General features: G+C 39.6%; 1 protein-coding gene across 2 annotated transcripts in view; it reads right to left on the bottom strand.

Annotated features, from left to right (window-relative positions):
- The window catches only part of LOC122805610 (BTB/POZ domain-containing protein KCTD3-like), a 2,987,990-nt gene that overhangs the window by 921,761 nt on the left and 2,054,149 nt on the right, over positions 1–12,080 (bottom strand). The window lies entirely within an intron of this gene.

Raw genomic sequence — 12,080 nt, 5'->3', positions numbered from 1 at the left:
AGTTGCAATATTCTGCTTTGTTTTATGTGGAGCTTTTCTCCCTGGGCCTCTACTGAAAATTGACATATATCCAGTTAGACTAGCCCGGTCAACAAATGTAAAATAAATAATAAATAAAATAAACTAAGCAGAAATATGGTAAGACTAAGGTCAATACATTGCTGAACCAAGGTACTAGGCATGAAGTAAGTAAATATACAGATAAAGTTGTGTGAACTTTAGAAGGTAATAAATAAATTAAAGAACAGTAATAAGGGATTATGGGAATTCAGTGTAACATGAGTTAACTGGATGGAATATGATGGAAAAAAATGTGTAGGTAGTAGTAAGAGAGAGAGAGCTAGAAGTGATACAGACTCTTTCCACAAAGGGCAAGCGTCCAGCCTTGTGGACCCCAGCCATTAACAAACTTTACAATAAGAGGAGAAAGCTATTACATGATGGAACAAAATCCATAAAAGGGAAGTCACCCCTGATCATTATTAGTAAAAAAATACGAGCACTCATAAAATCAACTAAGGCCAATTTTGAGAGAAAAATTGCCATGGATTCAAAGGACAATCATAAGGCCTTTTTCAGCTATGTTAGGAACCTGGGAGGAAGCTCCCAGATATGCTCAGAATTAGTCCAAAATGATACAAAAATCACTGAATCCACAGACATTGCCAACATACTGGCAGACAGGTTCAGTGCAAACTTCACCCCCCTCTCCCCCCCTAAAGGAGAGATAACTATCCCAGCAGAGTGTAGCCTCCCAAACATCTCAAATGCGCAGGTGAAAGCTGCTCTCTCTAAAGCTAAAAACACAGCATCACTGGGACCGGATGGTGTCCCCGGCTGTGTGCTACACGAGCTAAATGAGGAATTAAACCCGCACATAAGGCAGCTGTTTAATCTCAGCCTTACCACAGGATACGTGCCCAAGGAGTGGGGTACAGCAACTGTGGTCCCACTCCACAAAGGCGGTGCCTCTATGGACCCTGGTAATTACCGCCCCATAAGCTTAACAAGTCTAGTCTGCAAAGCTATGGAGAGGATCATAATGGAGCTCATAAACAAAGATATAGGGGACTTGCAGACATTGGACCCGACCCAGTTTGGCTTCATCAAGGGCAGATCATGCCTTTTGAACTTGGTCGACTTCTTCGAAACAGTCACCAAGGCCATTGATGAGGGAAAGGCAGTCCATACAGCCTACCTTGACCTTGCAAAGGCTTTCGACACAATACCCCACTCGGGTATTGTAGAAAAACTTACCAGCTTAAATGTAAACCCATATGTCACAAGATGGGTTGCAAACTGGCTTAAGGACAGAACCCACAGGGTTAGAGTTGCTGGAGCTATGTCAGACTCCAAGCCAGTCACAAGTGGTGTCCCACAGGGCTCGGTCCTTGGCCCACTATTGTTCGGCATCTACTTCTCAGAAGTACAGGCCAACATGGGGGGACTTTGGCGGACAAAGTTTGCAGACGACTGCAAACTTGGCGCCATAGTGGAAAGTGCATCGGACACGGATATCCTTCAGAAGGGACTCACAGAAACAGATAGCTGGTGCCAGAGCCATGGCCTGAAGTTAAATGCCAAACAATGTATAGTCATACCCTTCGGGAAAAACAAGGTAACCCCAAGCTACCATATAGGTGGCAATCCACTAAGCACAGAAGAGGTTATCAGGGACCTGGGGACCCAGGTTGACAGTGGCCTTTCTTTTGACACTCACGTTGCTAAAGTGGTTAGAAAGATCTTCTACATTGCCCACCTGATCATGAAGGGATTCACATCCAGATCTAGTGAGGTCATTGTTCCCCTGTACTCTTCACTTATCAGACCAATGATAGAGTACAATGCCCCATTCGGGATGTATCTCACCCGACATCTGCAGCAATTGTTGAGACCCCAAAAGTTCCTCACCAAAAGGATAAAGGGACTCCAAAATCTGTCATATGCTGCCAGATTGAAGAAACTCCAGCTCTATTCAGTCGCATACCGTCTGCTCAGAGGTGACATGTGCCTGACATACAAGGCCATGTCCAACCCGGAATTAATGGACATGCTCCACCTCAAAAAATCCAAATCCACCAAAACCACTAGAGCAAGCGACTTAAACCTAAACTTAAACTTAAACACGGATATAAATAGGACGTGCTGGAGGGATAGATTTATCACTCAGAGACTCCCTATGCTGTGGAATAAAATCTCGGTCCATGTGAGGCAGAGCACCTCACTGGCTCTGTTCAAGAGAAATCTTGACCTGTGGATGGGAGATCGTAGGTTTACCCCGGGAATCATCTCTGTGTCACTGCTGGACAGAGGCACAACAAACTAATGGGCACAGTATTTTTTCATATAAGGGGTGGCGTAAGCCACAAAACTTTGGGCTAGGCTTATAAATGCCTTAGGGCAGATAGCCTAGTATAAACCTATGAACCTATGAACCTAAAATATACCTTAAAACCCACCGGCTATGTCCTTGTACCAACCCTGACTGACATCCCTCTTCCTGCTATCCCAAAGTCTATCAATAAATACTACTTACCTCATAGCTACTTTTAAGACCATTGCCTCCTTCCCCTCTGTTAGTCTGCTCATACAGCTATCCAGAGACTGTACAAAACTCATTCTTCTCAGAGACTATTATAGATTAGGATAATTGTACCCAAGAAGGCCTTTACAAATGTGTCACTGCTTTATATATGAGTCACTGCCATTAAAGTTGTGTCCCTGCCTTGCAAATAATTATCTGTTCTTCTGTGACATGTACACAACTTTGATTTCAAATGTCTCACACCATTCTAAATACTTTCTTCTACTAGTGTTTGGTCAAAACAAAAAAACTTTTATTTTGCTTGTTATCTATCATAATTACTATGTTACCTTGTATTATGTCTGACAAGTGAACTGTATCTGTAGTTGCAATATTCTGCTTTGTTTTATGTGGAGCTTTTCTCCCTGGGCCTCTACTGAAAATTGACATATATCCAGTTAGACTAGCCCGGTCAACAAATGTAAAATAAATAATAAATAAAATAAACTAAGCAGAAATATGGTAAGACTAAGGTCAATACATTGCTGAACCAAGGTACTAGGCATGAAGTAAGTAAATATACAGATAAAGTTGTGTGAACTTTAGAAGGTAATAAATAAATTAAAGAACAGTAATAAGGGATTATGGGAATTCAGTGTAACATGAGTTAACTGGATGGAATATGATGGAAAAAATGTGTAGGTAGTAGTAAGAGAGAGAGAGCTAGAAGTGATACAGTTAAGTTAGGTTATCCCTGAATGTTTCTTGGGTATTAGTTTAGAGCATGAACATATTCAATTTAATAAGAAAAAAGAAGTTTTAGCACAAATACTTAGGCAACATAAAGATGAAAGAGCTGTGGTAAAACGTATGTACCCTATGACAAGAAGGCTAGCCAGGAAGCCTGAAGAGATAATCAAGATATTTTGACAATTTTATGAAAATCTATACAAAGCAGAAGAGTGGGTTAAATTCAAGAAGACACACATTTGGAAGCTTTTTTTGCAAACATAATCTACTGCCAATCATTAGCTGACTGGAGTTCCGCTGTGGCAACCCCTTACCGAGAAAAGCCGAAAAGACAAAGAAGAAGATAAGAAATTCCACAGCTTGCTAAACGGAAGCTCAATGATTATTCAGAACAGATAAAAGACAGATAAAAAATATAATGTAAAGCCAAGCAAGATAGAAACCTCCAGGAAAGAATGGAATTAATACTGAAATGTGGAAGTTAGGAGGAAGGAAGCTGTTGAAGATTTGGAAGCCTCTGCTTAATAATGTTTTGAAAGGAATGGGCATACCTGAATTTTGGAAGAAGTAATTGGTGGTACTATTACCAAATGAGGAAAAGGATTCTGAACATAGACAGGTACATGCATAAATACATACATACAAATATTACAAGCAAGGGCAATAATGCCCTTCTAGCCTTACAATATATCAAAACAGTTGTTATCATAAGTGTCCAGGCTGTTCTAAAAAAAAATCTAAACTAGTGCTTGCTTTTATGGGATTTGTTAGTCTATTCCGTGCATCAGCTACTCCCTCAGAGAACCAATTAGTACCCTTCTCATTCCTACAGAATCTAATGCATAGGTTGTCTGATGATTCTCTAGTACTTTTTGATCACCACAAACATTCCTAGAGGCAGCTGCCCTATACACCTGAATCAGGTCTCCTGTTACATATCTATATGAGACACTGTAAAAGTTCATATATTTCAGTCTTTCATAAATGAAATTTTCACATCCATGGATACCTTTGGTATATTTTAGCTTTACTCTTTCCAGTTTACTCATGCTTATTTTCTTATAAGGTTTTCATATTGTTACATACTCAAGTTTGGGTCGAATATAACAAAACAAGGACTTCATTTCTGATTTCTTAGACTTTATAAACCTTTTTTATGCAACCTATAATTCTACAACTATCTTTAACCAGCTGGTTAATATGATTAGACAAACTCAAAGCTGGATCTACTCATATACCCAAATTCTTAAATGAATCTACACTTTCAATCAGTGTGTGCTGTATTAAGTACTCACCTTTCAATTTATGTCTCCCAAATCTCATATGCTTGCTTTTTGACATATTTATCAGCATACCATATCAGATAAGAATCAGTGCTGTTTTGTAGAAAGGAGACAAAAGCCTGACAACATTAACATAACTATGACTATTATTATAATTCAGAGGGAATTAGAATATAGACTGTTGTGATGCACAGAAAGAGTTTGGTTTGTTTTGCTAGGAATTTATAAGTAAGGTACTCATAGTGTTCGTGTTCCTGGTGTGATGGATCAGAGGCAAAAATAAAGCCAGGGGGAGTCCTTTAAGACAACCTGAGTTTGGACAGAACGATCAGACAAGGATGTCTCCTTTCCCTCTATTGTTAGATACCTGGTACCTTCAGCCAAAAAGACAAGGGACTTGTAAATTTTGGGATGTAACTGGTATGGTACTAGCTTTATTTGCTGATGGTTATCTTGTACTTGACAAATCCTGAATCTTTTGGCCCCATATATAGGTCAGGAATACTTGAATCAGTTACAGAAAATGTCCTGGGTAATAATTAATAAAGAGTTGAAGGAAAATATTAGGAATAAGGCAACAGTAAAGTGGGAAAGACATTTCTTCCTATGGAAAAGGATTGGTTTAGGACTACCTGATTTGAAGGACTATTTTAAAGCTACATAACTGAAAGTAGATGGCTGCACATCAAAGTGGAAAAGGGTAATGGTGGATCATGATGGAAGTACAAGGGATGCAGAGAGATTAGGGTTTTAAAATCAAGCCCTTAAGGAAAACAGAAATAACTACATAAAACATTTTTTTTCAGACAGCATGGCTCTAGAAAATGAAAATGCAGTTAACGGCCTAGGCACTTGGGACTTCCAAGATGGCTGCACACTGAGTAACAGCTTAATTTCAGCTCTCCCACTGTGAAAACAAACTTAGAAAAGAAATGTAGTGAATTTATCTTTTTAGTAAATTTGAAATACTGGCTAGTAAGTACACTGCCTGGATGCTAGCTAAAAAGAAAGTTAGAGAACCTAACAGAAGATCAATCACAAAAGGTGAGGAGAAAACACTGGCTGGGAAGAGTCCTGCAGCTGTTAAGCAAAAAGCAGTTTAAGCTCCAGCTTTGGTGCAAGACATGACTTCCAGAAATCTAGAGGAAAAAATAAGTCAAATGTGCTCAGAGCTAATTAAAATCAACAAAACACTGAAGAGTTAATTAACTCAAATAACAAAAGGATGAGAAAATGGAAGGAGCTTTAAACAGATATTCAGATGAGCTGATAAAACTGCAAAAATCAGAGGACAAAATGAAGGAAAGGTTGTCTGTGTATTAGACTGCTCAAAAAGAGATGTTTAAAAAAAAACAGGAGAATTAGAGGGAAAAGCTGAGATTTTCTGCTGTATCAGAGAAACTGGAAAAAGCAGACTGCATTAATTTTATGAAAGCACAAATAATCAACTGGATTGCTATTCCACAGCAGGAGTTGTTAATTGAAAGGGCACTTCATCTGTATGCTCCAAGCATACTGTACCTCTACCTCTCAACCTCTTAGCACAAGAAATCTGGACAAAGGCTGACATAATGGGGGATCAAAGGCAGAAAAATAGGGACACATTTTAAATACTGCTCTGATAAACTTGGAAAGTTGTTAGAATAACAGGATTTGTGTTAGAATGCATTTTCTGAAGGATATGAAGTCTGAATCTTAAATGTAGTCATTACTTAGTGTCTTTAATCTTTAGATCATCCCAGTGATTTGTCAAAAAAAAACAATTTTTATGAGAAACAAATAAAAAATATGGGCAAATAGCTGGACATTCAGCAAAAATCTGTACAGTTGAGAGGTATAGCTCTAAACCTGGCCATGAGAAAGCAGCCAATACCTCTAATAATAAAGATGTAATTCTACCAGCAAAAAAAAAGAGTTGATACTGACAAAAGTGTGGCAGAAGGGCAAAATACTAAAATTTGGGAACAGTAGAGTATTTGATGAAAATGATTACTCAATGTACACCAGGCACATGAGGACTAAATTTATTCCAGCAATCAGGAATATCCAGAATCAGGTGTGAGATTCAAGCTGGTGTTTGCAGCTATCTTCAGACATTTTTTTCCAAGGGCAAAGTCATTTTTTGATACAGAACATGCCAAGGAGGTAATACAAAAGTTTGTCCAACAAAAAGTTAGCTATTAAACAGAAGGTGAATCTGCTTCTTATTATTCTGATAATAAAACTCAGAGAGTTTGCCAGTGAAGCCTTTTCCAATGTTTCAAAGGAAAATGCTTGACAGACAGTAAAGCACATGAGTTGACTAGAAGAACCAGGAGTACACTGGAACTGAGACTAGAGCTGGGAGATGGAGATCAAGAGCTCGGAAATTAATGAATAAATGTGGGAATACCAAGCATCAGTTACATTTCTGAAATATAGTGAAACAAGAAAACCTGAAAAAAATTGGTTTTGACTTTGTTAAACTTACAGGTCACTCCAAAGCATATATCTTCCTTCATGTCATTAATGTTTGGAAGAACATTAACTAAGTAAAATAACTTTTGACCTTAAAAGTATTTTTATAAATTTTGACCCGTACTGCATGCTGTACAGTAAAGCATTCTCAGTTATTTTTGTGTGATACAGGGATACTAAATAAAAGATGTGCCCCCTTCCCTCCTCATTTCATTCTTCCTGTTTAGTTCTAAAAAATGCAGGTACTGCAAAGTAAAACGAGAAGAAATTCTGGACAAAATCAGGTTTAAGATAATAGGCTATAATCTGAAGTTGTTGAGGTGAAAGACAGGTTGGAAAAGTACACTGAGCATGATACAAATGAAATTGATATACTTTTTCTTACTTTTGCTTAGCGGAATGACAGGATTATGACCCTTGCCCTCCTCTAACAACGAGTTTTAAGTGAAAGCAAGTAAATAAAAGAATAGTGAATGCAATGAGAAATGTTTTCTCCTTCAGCAAATAAATGTTCACAGTGCAACTTTAGAAGCTTTTAGCTGAAGGCAAATGTGCAGCTGGTTCTCATGTTTCCATGGAAACAATCTGATAAAGAGCAATAAGGAGGATTTTTAAATTCCCTTGCCCTAGCTAATGACCCCTTGCCCTCCGAGCAGTGTGCGGTCCCTTTTAAGCCTTGTGCTGAGACACAGGCTGTCCCCCTATCAGCAACCTTGCAAGGTAAAAGAAATCCCAACTGAACAAAAGGGAATACCCAACCTGAAAGCCATACGTGAACTACCTAGACTTTCTTCACTCAGCCTTACAGTGTAGGTGATAACCTACAGTTATTTAGCTTTTAAGCCTTGTGCTGAGACACAGACTGTCCGCCTAGCAGCAACCTTGCAAGGTAAAAGAAATCCCCACTGAACAGAAGAGAATACCCAACCTGAAAACCCTACGTGAATTACCTAGACTCAGCCTCACAGTCTTTTAAGCCTTGTGCTGAGACACAGGCTGTCCCCCTATCAGCAACCTTGCAAGGTAAAAGAAATCCCAACTGAACAGAAGGGAATACCCAACCTGAAAGCCCTACATGAACTACCTAGACTTTCTTCGCTCAGCCTCACAGTGTAGGTAATAACCTACAGTTACTTAGCTTTTAAGCCTTATGCTGAGACACAGGCTGTCCCCCTATCGGCTACCTTGCAAGGTAAAAGAAATCCCAACTGAGCAGAAGGGAATACCCAACCTGAAAGCCATACGTGAACTACCTAGACTTTCTTCGCTCAGCCTCACAGTGTAGGTAATAACCTACAGTTATGTAGCTTTTAAGCCTTGTGCTGAGACACAGGCTGTCCCCCTATCAGCTACCTTGCAAGGTAAAAGAAATCCCCACTGAAAGAAGGGAATACCCAACCTGAAAACCCTACGTGAACTACCTAGACTTTCTTCACTCAGCCTTACAGTGTAGGTGATAACCTACAGTTATTTAGCTTTTAAACCTTGTGCTGAGACACAGGCTGTCCGCCTAGCAGCAACCTTGCAAGGTAAAAGAAATCCCCACTGAACAGAAGAGAATACCCAACCTGAAAACCCTACGTGAACTACCTAGACACAGCCTCACAGTCTTTTAAGCCTTGTGCTGAGACACAGGCTGTCCCCCTATCACCAACCTTGCAAGGTAAAAGAAATCCCAACTGAACAAAAGGGAATACCCAACCTGAAAGCCATACGTGAACTACCTAGACTTTCTTCACTCAGCCTTACAGTGTAGGTGATAACCTACAGTTATTTAGCTTTTAAGCCTTGTGCTGAGACACAGGCTGTCCCCCTATCAGCAACCTTGCAAGGTAAAAGAAATCCCCACTGAACAGAAGGGAATACCCAACCCGAAAGCCCTACGTGAACTACCTAGACTTTCTTCGCTCAGCCTCACAGTGTAGGCAATAACCTACAGTTATTTAGCTTTTAAGCCTTATGCTGAGAAACAGGCTGTCCCCCTATCAGCTACCTTGCAAGGTAAAAGAAATCCCAACTGAACAGAAGGGAATACCCAACATGAAAGCCATACGTGAACTACCTAGACTTTCTTCGCTCAGCCTCACAGTGTAGGTGATAACCTACAGTTATTTAGCTTTTAAGCCTTGTGCTGAGACACAGGCTGTCCCCCTATCAGCTACCTTGCAAGGTAAAAGAAATCCCAACTGAACAGAAGGGAATACCCAACATGAAAGCCCTATGTGAACTACTTAGACTTTCTTCACTCAGCCTCACAGTGTAGGTGATAACCTACAGTTATTTAGGTATTTAACTATAAAATTGTGAGTGATTTAAAGTAGAACTAATTGTAAGGGCCAGCACACCCGCGGACTTACACCTGAGGCCATCTATTACTATCTTACTTTTTCCTCCTAACCTCCTAGCTTAGTGAATTGTATTTACTAATGTAATTTCCTTACATATACCACGAAAGGGCAGCAGAACACAAGGCATGTAAAGCTGTTTCTTACTGCTAGCTGAACTCCACTAGCTCTGCGGACCAGCCATTCTCAGTTATCCCTGTTAGTACTTTTACTTCAAGTAATTACCCCCCACCCCATGAAAGATATTAAAGGGAATTAACCTTTTTAGTCATAAATATAAATAAACTAGACAGCTTATTCTACTGTCACTTACTACTCCTGTTATAGAACTCTTTAATGTTTGTTTGTGTCTTTCGGCTTTTCCCGGTTAGGGGTTGCCACGGCAGAACTCTGGTCCACTAATGATTGGTAGTTGATTTTTACATGCCGAGTTACCAGCCCTGGCTTACAACCTTCAACAAAGGCATGCCCATTCATGCATGTCTCCACGCAGATGATGCTGTAGCTGAGAATCGAACCGGACAGTGTCTTACTGTGAGGCGACAACGCTACTGCAGCACCACCACATAGCACTCTTTAATAAACTCTCTAATTAAAATTACTATTCTTGCTATAGAACTCTTTAATAATACCTTCTCCCCTACACATCTAGACCAAAAGCTCACCCTTTTTATGTCTTATGATAAGTAGATACAGAAAGTGCATCTTACCTACCCAAAGCTTGTAGAACACAGTCTCACTGTACAACTGATTGCCTCTCAGCCTCTCTACCTACTACGTAACTCCTTTTTTGCTCTTTTGACTCTCTCTTCCTGCTAGTAGATTGCACCCTTCCTTCTAAGCAACCTGTCCCCCCCCCCACTATTCTCCCGGTACTTTCTGTCCTGCCCACCTCCTCCCCTCCCTATTAACTAAGCCAAACCTATAAATACAGGTTAGGACTTCAGGCACCATTTTTAAATCCCCTTGCCCTAGCTAACAACCCCTTCTCCTCCTGGTGGTGTGCGGTCCGTAAGTGTGTCTTCTTTTTATGTTGTGTAATAATCTGTTTAATGGTTCTGCTTTGAAAGCATTTCTGATAGCCAAACAGGCTCTATGTTATTTGAACTGTGTTAATTTTGTAACGCTATGCTACCTAGGTTTGAGTGTGTTCCCCGCGTGGTGTGCCATCTGCTTTGAGGGTATCCTCTGTATTTTCTGCATTACCAGAGCTGCTATTCACTACTGAGAGCTATAGTAGGTTTGACTGGTTATTTAATTGTCGATTACAGACCATAGCATTCCTTGCTGTGATCTAAACCAGTCACGCTCCTATCTTGTGCTCTAGTATACGGATAGCACTATAATACACTAAATAAGATATAGAGGGTTTTTTCTCCATTGCAGCTACTCTACTTGCTATCCAGAGAGGTTTTTAATTATAAATTGCTTACAGCCTATTTTTATTGTGCTCAAGCACAGAGCGCTGTACTATATCACCTATCTTAACCATCGGTTATTTTTACTAGGCACATAAAAGCGGGTTTTTGCAATCTGGGCTATTGTTATCGATCTGCTTTTTGCAACTGGATCATACAATTAATACGGAAGCTGTGTTCTGAAAAGCTCATCTTAGTATATCTGATGTGAAACGCACTTGGTGACATTACTGCTGTTTTACCCTATGTAAATTACCTAGCTATAAAAAAAATACCTACTAGCTCATACAATTAATCGAAAGCTGTGTTCTGAACATCTTAACTTAGACTGTCTGATGTAAAATGTATTTGAGTACATTACTGTTGTTCTAGCCTGTACAAATTACCTAGTTAAAAAAAAAGATTACCTTACTATCCTTACCACATGCATTTTCTGATTGATGTCTATCTATCTAGTTGTTTTGGAAAAGGTTTAAGCTTATATTCTGGGCTTTATTGTGCTGTAGTCCACAGGAAATGTTCTACTGAATATAACTTTCTTACATGACTGCGAAGGTTGTACCAACTGTTAACCAGCTGGGTTTATTTTCTTTATCTTTAGCTAATCCTATACAGTAATTAGGAATTACTTGAATGTGACTGTAGTAGGTAAATGCTTTTTTTTTCTTTTTTCTATGAGCCACACAATTACATGCTTAGGAGTCTATATGCGGTCTACCTGTGTTTAAACTGTACTGCGTCTTACACTCCACTCAACTACTGACTTGCACTCCTCCTTACCATTTCACCTCCCACTTCTGCCAAGCTAATACTCTTAACTACTCTCATACCTGTCCTCACCACTGCTCATCTCCTCACATCCATTGAAAAATTGAATTACTACAACTTTAACTACTTCCCTAAACAAACATCTACTTAGAACTATACCCTTACCCATTTTTTAACAAATACCACATCCACTCATTGCTACCTGCTAGCCAAGTACCATCGACTCACACATATCAAATTCAATAACACCACTGTAAGGAACTAAAATATCTCACCAACTCCATTAACTACCCAGTTTCTGGCCTTAAAACACCCACCTTAAAAGATGGTGACATCCAACCTAATCCAGGCCCAACAAATTTCCCCACTTTATTAACTCATTCCATCACTTCCTCCACCCTAACAACCCAAACCAGACTCTCTAATTCCTTATATCCGCAGTATAAATAACAAAATTGCCCAGCTCCACGCCCTCCTTGATTTACATTCCTTTGATATCCTCTGTCTCACTGAAACCTGGTTAAAACCTGGAACT

The sequence above is a fragment of the Protopterus annectens genome, chromosome 6.part1, assembly GCF_019279795.1.
Source record: "Protopterus annectens isolate FY-2018-M chromosome 6.part1, PAN1.0, whole genome shotgun sequence".
NCBI lineage: Eukaryota > Metazoa > Chordata > Ceratodontiformes > Protopteridae > Protopterus > Protopterus annectens.
This window is presented reverse-complemented; position numbering and strand designations above follow the sequence as displayed.